The 8,558-nt window shown below is 38.0% G+C and overlaps 1 long non-coding RNA gene across 1 annotated transcript; it reads left to right on the top strand.

Annotated features, from left to right (window-relative positions):
- The first annotated feature begins 7,287 nt into the window (after positions 1–7,287).
- LOC110939216 lies at positions 7,288–8,009 on the top strand. Its single transcript, XR_002592080.2, has 3 exons — positions 7,288–7,433; positions 7,570–7,738; positions 7,816–8,009. It is a non-coding gene; the product is annotated as an uncharacterized LOC110939216 (long non-coding RNA).
- Positions 8,010–8,558: the final 549 nt, after the last annotated feature.

Raw genomic sequence — 8,558 nt, 5'->3', positions numbered from 1 at the left:
AAATCACATAACTTATTGATTAGAAAACATAGGTTTAGACGAGATTTATGTAAAATCGTATGGAAACCACTCGGATCCGAGTCGTTCTTCATGGGATGACATCACTCTTGAAGTTCATAAGAACTCCATGGTGACATCACCCTAGAATGCCCAAAATCCAGAGGTTTCATGGTTAAAAATGGAGATTTTAAAGGTAGAAAGGTGAAGGAATGCATATAGGTCAAGGAAGTACAAGATTTGAGTTGAAAACTTACAAGAATCGCGAGAAATCGAGAGATAAAGGGGTTGGAACGTCTGGTCGAGCAGCAACAGTGACAACAAGTGTGTTAGAGGTGAATGAGGGGTATTTATAGGCAAGGAAGAAGGAAAAGGAGGGCAAGTTGGCCTGGATCGGACGACCCGTTCGATCGGCCGGCCCAGCCGTTCGGCTGGCCTGTCCGATCGACTGGCCCAGCCGTTCGGCTAGCCTGTCCGATCGGCTGGCCCAGCCGCCCATCCGTACGGAGGCCTTTCGATCCTCGTTTTTGGTGCGTTACAATAGTTTGGGTCACATTTTCATATATTTATATTATTATTTATTTATTATAATTAATCACAAAAGGGTCGTATATACGTATCTATATGTATTCAATATTCGGTGCGATGATCGAGTCACGCGTGCCTTCGAGTGCGTTCTTCGATGTGATGAGCCACAAGGATTATCGGGGCACTACTTGCTCGTATTGCCATCATCGTCAGGATGGCTGGAGGCATGGTACTCACCCGAAAGTCCTTGTTAGCGTTGATTGTTTACGTTTTCACACCTCACGGCTATCGAGGAGGGCAGTATAGGTCCTCACTCAACATCATCGTGAGTGTTATTATATACGAAAAATAGCTTGTAATAACGATAGAATATGCGTAATTATTCGATTATACTTCAATTTAGCGATGTATCCGATATAGTTACACTATGATCCGAATCTCTGGTGCTAGGCGTAACGAGTGTATCGAGTAGTAACAACGCACGAAGGTGCGGGTTGTTACAAATATCCTGAGTTTAAGCTCGGAAAAACACAAACTAATATGTTATAAAATGATAATAAATACAAGACGGCCTTAAATCAGTTTTCTTATAGTATGTTGTTTACTAGATGTAAGGCTAGAGATGGTCGAATGAAGATCCTATAAAGCCAAAAACTTCAAACCAATCTATTATCGAGGGAAACATAGTAATCTTAATAGGAATCTCTTTCTACTTTTACTAAAACAATAAATAAGAAGAACTATGCATTATTTGCTCACTAATAGATTGATTATAAGATATTATACATATATTAAAAAACAAAGCCAATGAATAGTAGTTGTCAACATCATACATATATTAAAAAACAAAGCCAATGAATAGTAGTTATCAACAGTAATTACTCCATTACATCATTGTATATATAGAGTTTTATTTCATTATTTAACTCATTTGGGCATTTGGTAAAGTGGTTGGTATAACCTTTTTTAACACAAAAAACGCCGGTTCGATCCCTCTTTCTCCTCTTCCCTTTTTGGAGGCGACGATGATCTCATGACACCAAAACACAGCTCTCCGCCCCACTTTCATCTTGGAAACCCTAACGGCTTTCAGAGAGAGCGAGAGACAGCAGGTGGTACGACACCACCACCAGAAACACCGCCATCATCTCCAATCGCACCACCACCGCTAATTATGTGCCGTTCCATCTTCTTCTTCGCTACCTCTCCAAACCCGCCGATGATCGGAGTTTGTCAGCTTTACGACGTGCTCTTTCTCTGTTTCTACTTTCATGTTAAGGTTTGTTCTTCGATTTTGAGCTTTAGTTATCTAATTTTGATTTTATTGTTGGGTTTCTATTTGATTTTGAGCTCGATTGAATGGTTTTGCTGTAATGGATTTGTAATTTAGCCTCAAATTGATAATTTTTGTCTTTTTTACCCATCTTATTTTTATCTTATTGGTGTTCTTTTGGTTATATTAGGGTTCCAGCGAACTGATTCAAGGTGTGTGTATGTAATCTGAGTAGATCAATCTTACCTACGGCAACTGAGAGACATTGGGTGAGCCATTTATCACTTTATATCCTCCCGATCAGAATTCCGGCAAGCCCCTTTGGGCTTGCATGTTTCGTTTCTATTTAGATATACAAGCAAGAACTAATTTTTGTTGGATTGGAGTTTGATACGATGGTTCTTCTGAATTCCGGCAACCTTTGGATCTCGAATGGTTTTGTGAGATGATGTTGAGCAGCGAATGACGATGGTGATAGTTCAAATGGTACATCAGGGGCTGCTATAGATAGTTTCAGATCATGGCCAACCTCATTCAACACGAACAGATCATAACTCTGAGCACATGAACGGTATTAAGACATTCCCGACAACTTGATTACTTAAACAGATTTTTTATGTTAATTTTAAATTAAATTGCATTTGTTGTTTCACCTTCCAGGAAAGGGTTGGGCGGTCGAATCTAATAACATCCATACGGGTGGGGTTTCAACTAGGAGGCATTTGGAGATTGAAGATATAATAGCACAGTGGCAGAATATGATTTAGGTATAATCAGTTTTGGAATATATCTTTTTTAGTTTTTAATTTCTATAAGTTCCTTTTTAGTTTCTCATTTGTTTGCAAACATGCAGTATTTGGATTTTGGAGAGAGAGATAGAGATGAGGAGAGAGAGCTTAAAAAGGGTCGCCGGCCAGATCAATAAGAGTGTGAGGAGGTGCTTTTACTTCCATCGTCACTGAAATCGCTAAAGCTCGCCAGATCCAAAACACCCTCATCGAACACTAGGGTTCAAAATTGCCTTAAATCGAAGGCCCATCGGCATTACGAATGACGAAGTCAGAAACGCTCTTCGAACGATGATAAGTGGCAATTGATGATGGTGGGTTGTAAGGATGTCGGTAATCTGGTAAGCATCTAGATTTAAATTACGGTTTCTTATGATTATATTTTTTGTGTTTGTGTTTACGATGAGGGTTCTGTATTGATGATGAAGCTTATTGACCGGAGGTGGTTTTCCAGCAGATAGGGTAATTCTAAGAAGAAATAGGGAGAGAGGGGTCGCGCTAGCGGTTACCGGAGGGTGGAGGCAATCTTTTGCTTAGATTGGTTTATCCAAGTAGAGTATGGAAGACTCGGTACCATCATCCATGGATAGTTTTTCAACCTGTTCTCTTTACAGAGCCATTTAAACCAGCGTTTGTTCCCGATAGCAACACCAACACTACTGTCCGCCACCACCAACCTGTGCCACCGATCACCATTGTTGTCGTCTCCGGTAGCCGTTGTAAACAACCCAACGCCATGACCCCTCACCACTACTGCCTACCATCTCCGTCACCTCCTTCGCAAGCGGGACAAGAAGAGGCAGCCATGTGGACGCGCTCACAAGCGTATCCAGTATAACCGCCATTTCGTCACCGCCGGTATTAATTCTCTTAGTTTTCTCCATTTACTTTGCTTCTTTAAACATTTTTTAGTTCATTTGTTTTGAAATGAATGTAACAGATGCACTGTCTTTTGTTGATTGAAGAATTTTAATCAAGTACGACTTAGTTGTTTTGAAAATTAATCAGGTGATAGAACCAGTTGGTTATGCAACATATATGATGATTATTGTACTTAATCTTTGAATTGAATTTTGATTTTAGATAATAGCTTCAGCTATCTTTGCTTCAAAGACTTGCTTAAACTATTTAATTATGTTAAAGCATAGGTGTTGTTAGCAATTCTTTTAGGTCTGAGATCATTCGATAAAACAAACACGCATTGTTAATTCTAGATTTTAACACAGACATTTGAATTTTATTACACTGGTAAAGTTCACGGATCATTGGTGCGTGCGGGCAAGGTGAGAGGCCAAACCCCAAGGTCGCCAAGCAGGACAAGAAGAAGCAGCCTTGCGGACGCGCACACAAGCGTATCCAGTACAACTGTCGTTTGTCACGGCCAATGTTAATTCTCTCATTCCTTAATTTATTTGTTTTCAAGATAACACAATTAGAATGAGTTACCTGCCCAACAACCGGCACTAAACCAGAGTAATAACTGCCCAACAACCGGGATGGAGTGGAATCTATATTTAATTTTAAAAGTTTTTGGTTCTCCCATAATTTGTTAGAATTAGAATCCAAATTTCGTTTGTTTGGTTGAGAAATGATATTGAAATGTATTCACTTAATGGCGAGCTTGGTTTGCGACTTTGTCCCGCCGGCGCAACGCGCGGCGGGCAAAAATCTAGTTAACATTAAAGAAGCAAAACTTATCTAAGAGAGTCCATTTATTATTAATATAGTCTACTAATTTATGTACAAAACAATATGTGTTAAAATAATAGTGGGAGGTTAAGTAGGAGAAGTTGTATCATTGGACGATACTTGATTCTTTTCTAACCTATATGCGATATGTCCATCTGTCTGTTGGATGATACTTGGTTCTTATTTAGTTGAAATAAAAGTCATTTTTATAAATTTAAAACCTTGATAAATATGCTCATTTGTGTTTATCAACGTTTGTTTTCATTCGTTCCTAAAATTAACAAAAAACACAAAGGAACACGAACAAGTTTATTTCCTTAACAAATGAACACAAACATAAAATCTCATTCGGTAAGTGTTCATGAACAGTTCGTTAACACAAATATTTCTTAACAAACGCATACGACAGTTCGTCTGCAACCCTATACATCAACCACCCACCTTCATCCTCCACCCTTACTCACCACACCACCACCGCATCTCAACCTTCACCTCCAGAACCCCACGTACCCATATTTAAGGTGTTAGCTTAGATTAGCTATATGTTTGGTCAGTGGCAACTTCGATGGTGTGCAGGGAGGACCTCCGTACAAGGCCCGTGATTTCGAGGGGCACGTGATTTAAAAAAAAAACCGATATATATGTTATTTTCTTTAAATAGTAAACACATACCAATTCCAATATAGGCTCATTTACAAATCATTTTGTTATGCTTTAGAATTTAGCCCACTTGGCATTAGGTTTATTGAGCCTAATACTAATTTGATTTTTAAAAAATAATAATAATAAAACTTTACGGAATGACACATTTTTTTAAGCTCGATCAGGGTACGTGAATTCTCAGAGACGCCTCTGTGTTTGGTTCAACAACTTCTGGAATTTGTTGAATGTAGTGTATATTGATGAATTTTAAGTTTAATCAGTGGCGGAGCCACATACTCGGCAACGGTGTCAGCCGACACCATTCAAATTTGCACTTTATATGTATCGTATAATGCAAAAAATACGAGTGATACCATTGTTTTTTTACGAGCGACACCATTGTTTTTTTTTACGAGCGACACACTATTGTTTTTTTTACGAGTAACACCAGTGATTTTTATTATGTAATTCGACCCGACCCGACCCGACCCGATTCGATCCATTCCGAAAATTTAGACTCCAAATTTTTACAAATCCGGATATCGAGAAAAAATGACACCATAGGAAAAAATTTCTGGCTCCGCCATTGAGTTTAATCATGGACTTGTGTAGTTGGTTCCACCATAGACCCTATGATGAGTGTCATTCTTCACTGTCCTACAATGCTTGTTTGGTGAAAATGAGCAAAGGCGCACACAAAGCTTTTGTGTTTTTTGAGGACAAATATAAGTATATAACGTGAATTCTCTACCATATGTGTACGGTGTATATCTTAGGTGAAGATGCATACCGGGCTCCCAAGATGATTAGCTTGTATTTGCAAAGTCTTTACCTGTAAATATCCCCATCCAATATTTTACACTATATATAGAACATTCAGAAAATTGTCGATAAAATTTACATTACGAACTGAAAAAACTGGAGAAGGAAGACCTGTCTCCCAAGCTAAGAACCACCCTGCCTATACACTACGATATTTTACTATATAACATGAGCACACATCTACTCTACTGTAATTGTTTTGAGTAAAAATCATAATTATTATTTTTTTCCTAAGTTAAATAACTAGTAAACTTTTGGCAAAATAAATAGCACCAATATAAAAAGTCAAATATAAAGGGAAAGGGGATCCAAACATTATGGACTTAATCAGAGAAATAAACACAAAATAAGAAAATAAGGAAGTGGAAAATAGCTGATGTTCTAGAGGCATAATATCTTAACTCAAAAAGTAAAGCAGACTTACCTTCAACTATTATTAAACGATCTATATATCTTTTAAGACCACTGAATCTATTAAATATAGTACTACCCTAGAGTATTAATTAATATAATAGATTTAGTTTAAACGGTGAACATCTATAAGGATATCACACTTTTTAAATCGGAGAGCCTCGTATTGTCCCGCTTTGAACAGGCTATATTGTCTTAACCGAGCCCACGCTGACTTCAAAAATTGACTTTTTTTTGGCATTTCTCTAGGAAACTACACCGTTGGCTGCCACTTAATGAATTTTTTTTAGGAGACGTATCATCTTTTAGTGCTTTTTCATTTTTATTTTTTTCACTTTTCTCTTATTAAATATAATAATGTTAAATTATAATTGTCCGCTTCTGTCCCAATGATAGATCGTATCCTACTGAGGCATGGTGCGTTCTTGAGGGCAACCCGGTTTTACCCAGCTGTTACCCCAGCGAGTCTCTCGTGTGAGGGCAGTATGGTTTCCGGGCGGAAGTCAGCTTACGCGGCGGCCGGGGCCCAATCGAACATCGCGTCCGAGAGTGTGGGGCTGACGGGGGATTGTCTTCGACATGAACCCGGTGACCATTAGGTCCAGTACATAGAAAGTCACCTTCCAAAAAAAAAAAATCAAATATATAATATTAAATCATATTTTTCTCGATTTTCTCTTATTTATTTTATACTAGATTATTAGACCCGTGTACTACACGGATTTAAGAATATAAATTTATAAATTATTTAAAGAGAAAAATGCCCGGATAGTCCCTGTGGTTTCGCATTTTTTCACCTATAGTCCCCAACTTTCTAAAATTACCTGAATAGTCCCCAACTTTTCATTTTGTGTTCCCGGATAGTCCCTGGGTCTAACTTCAGTTTGTTTTCTCTGTTAAGTGGGTGTGAAATGACAAAAATACCCTTTCCTTCCTTTAAAGGCCAAACCACAGGGACTATCTGGGCATCTTCTTCATTTTTAGAGAAAAACCCCACCACCACACTTCATCTTCAAACTCCACCCACCATCACCCTCCTCCACCCTCCACCATCACCTTCTTCCGACGGTTTGCATAAATGATAAAACCCCCCATTGTATTCATGCCAGAAAAACTTGTGGTATTGAATATCCCGAAAGGCCAAAACACAATCAGGTGGTCCCTTTGATTTTACATTAGTGACCCTTTTATTTATTGCCAGAAAACACAGCATAATTGGTGGTTGGTATGAGCATCAGTTACCAGTAGGGTTTATTACAACAACAACATCCACCGGCGGCACTGTAAGTGTATAATTTTTGTATCATTTCTATCAGTTTAGTTGTTAATAATCCTATAATGTTCAGTTTAATTTGTCTGTTGCGTTTGTATCGTGGTAATTTTTGTAATGCACACCAACTGTTTGTGTTTTTGTCACAGTGATTGTAGTTAAGATTTAAGAGCATATGGCATTGTTGAGTCCTGTTTCATCATCATGTTTACCAAGATTGTGCTCTCAATTAGCAGCACATGATGCAGTTGTAGATACAAAGTCTAGGGTTTGCTTATCAAGAGCATCATCTCACCTTCAACGCAGTTTGATTCATAAGTAAGATTTGATTTAGGACTCTGTTAATTGATGTTGACTGTTAAAGCTCTAAAGTTATGAACTTGAATTGAAAACAGATGTTATTTGGATAAAAGAGAGTCACATGGTTTCAAAGTTTTGGCTTCGGCTTCGGTTACAGCAGGTTTAAGTTTGAGTCTTTTTCTTGTTAATTACAGGTTATAGGTGTGTTTTTATATAATTTGTTTGGTTTTATCGCTTTAACAGAGGTGATGAGGGGGGTGTGAGGTGACTTGGGTGTTTTAGGGTTTCTTCAAAGAAAATTGCAGAGAAGAAGGTGATGGTGGAGGGTGGAAGAGGGTGATGGTGGGTGGAGGTTGAAGATGAAGTGTGGTGGTGGGGTTTTTCTCTAAAAATGAAGAAGATGCCCGGATAGTCCCTGTGGTTTGGCCTTTTAAAGGAAGGGGTATTTTTGTCATTTCACACCCACTTAACAGAGAAAACAAACTGAAGTTAGACCCAGGGACTATCCGGGAACAAAAAATGAAAAGTTGGGGACTATTCAGGTAATTTTAGAAAGTTGGGGACTATAGGTGAAAAAATGCGAAACCACAGGGACTATCCGGGCATTTTTCTCTTATTTAAATTTATATTCTATTCAAAAATTTACATAAGTGAATTTTTTACCATAGATGACGCAATAATTGCTCATGTGTAAAAACCGATTATTTAGAAACACACCAATTTTACTTAGAAATTGTTCTATACTTTTATTTATTGTCATGGCAAAACATTAAGCGAGAGAAAACTATCTTCTTTTCAATTTAAATGGAATTCTTCTATTTCACGGTATTAAACAAAA

Source organism: Helianthus annuus, chromosome 15 (genome assembly GCF_002127325.2).
Source record: "Helianthus annuus cultivar XRQ/B chromosome 15, HanXRQr2.0-SUNRISE, whole genome shotgun sequence".
Classification (NCBI taxonomy): Eukaryota; Viridiplantae; Streptophyta; class Magnoliopsida; order Asterales; family Asteraceae; genus Helianthus; species Helianthus annuus.
This window is presented reverse-complemented; position numbering and strand designations above follow the sequence as displayed.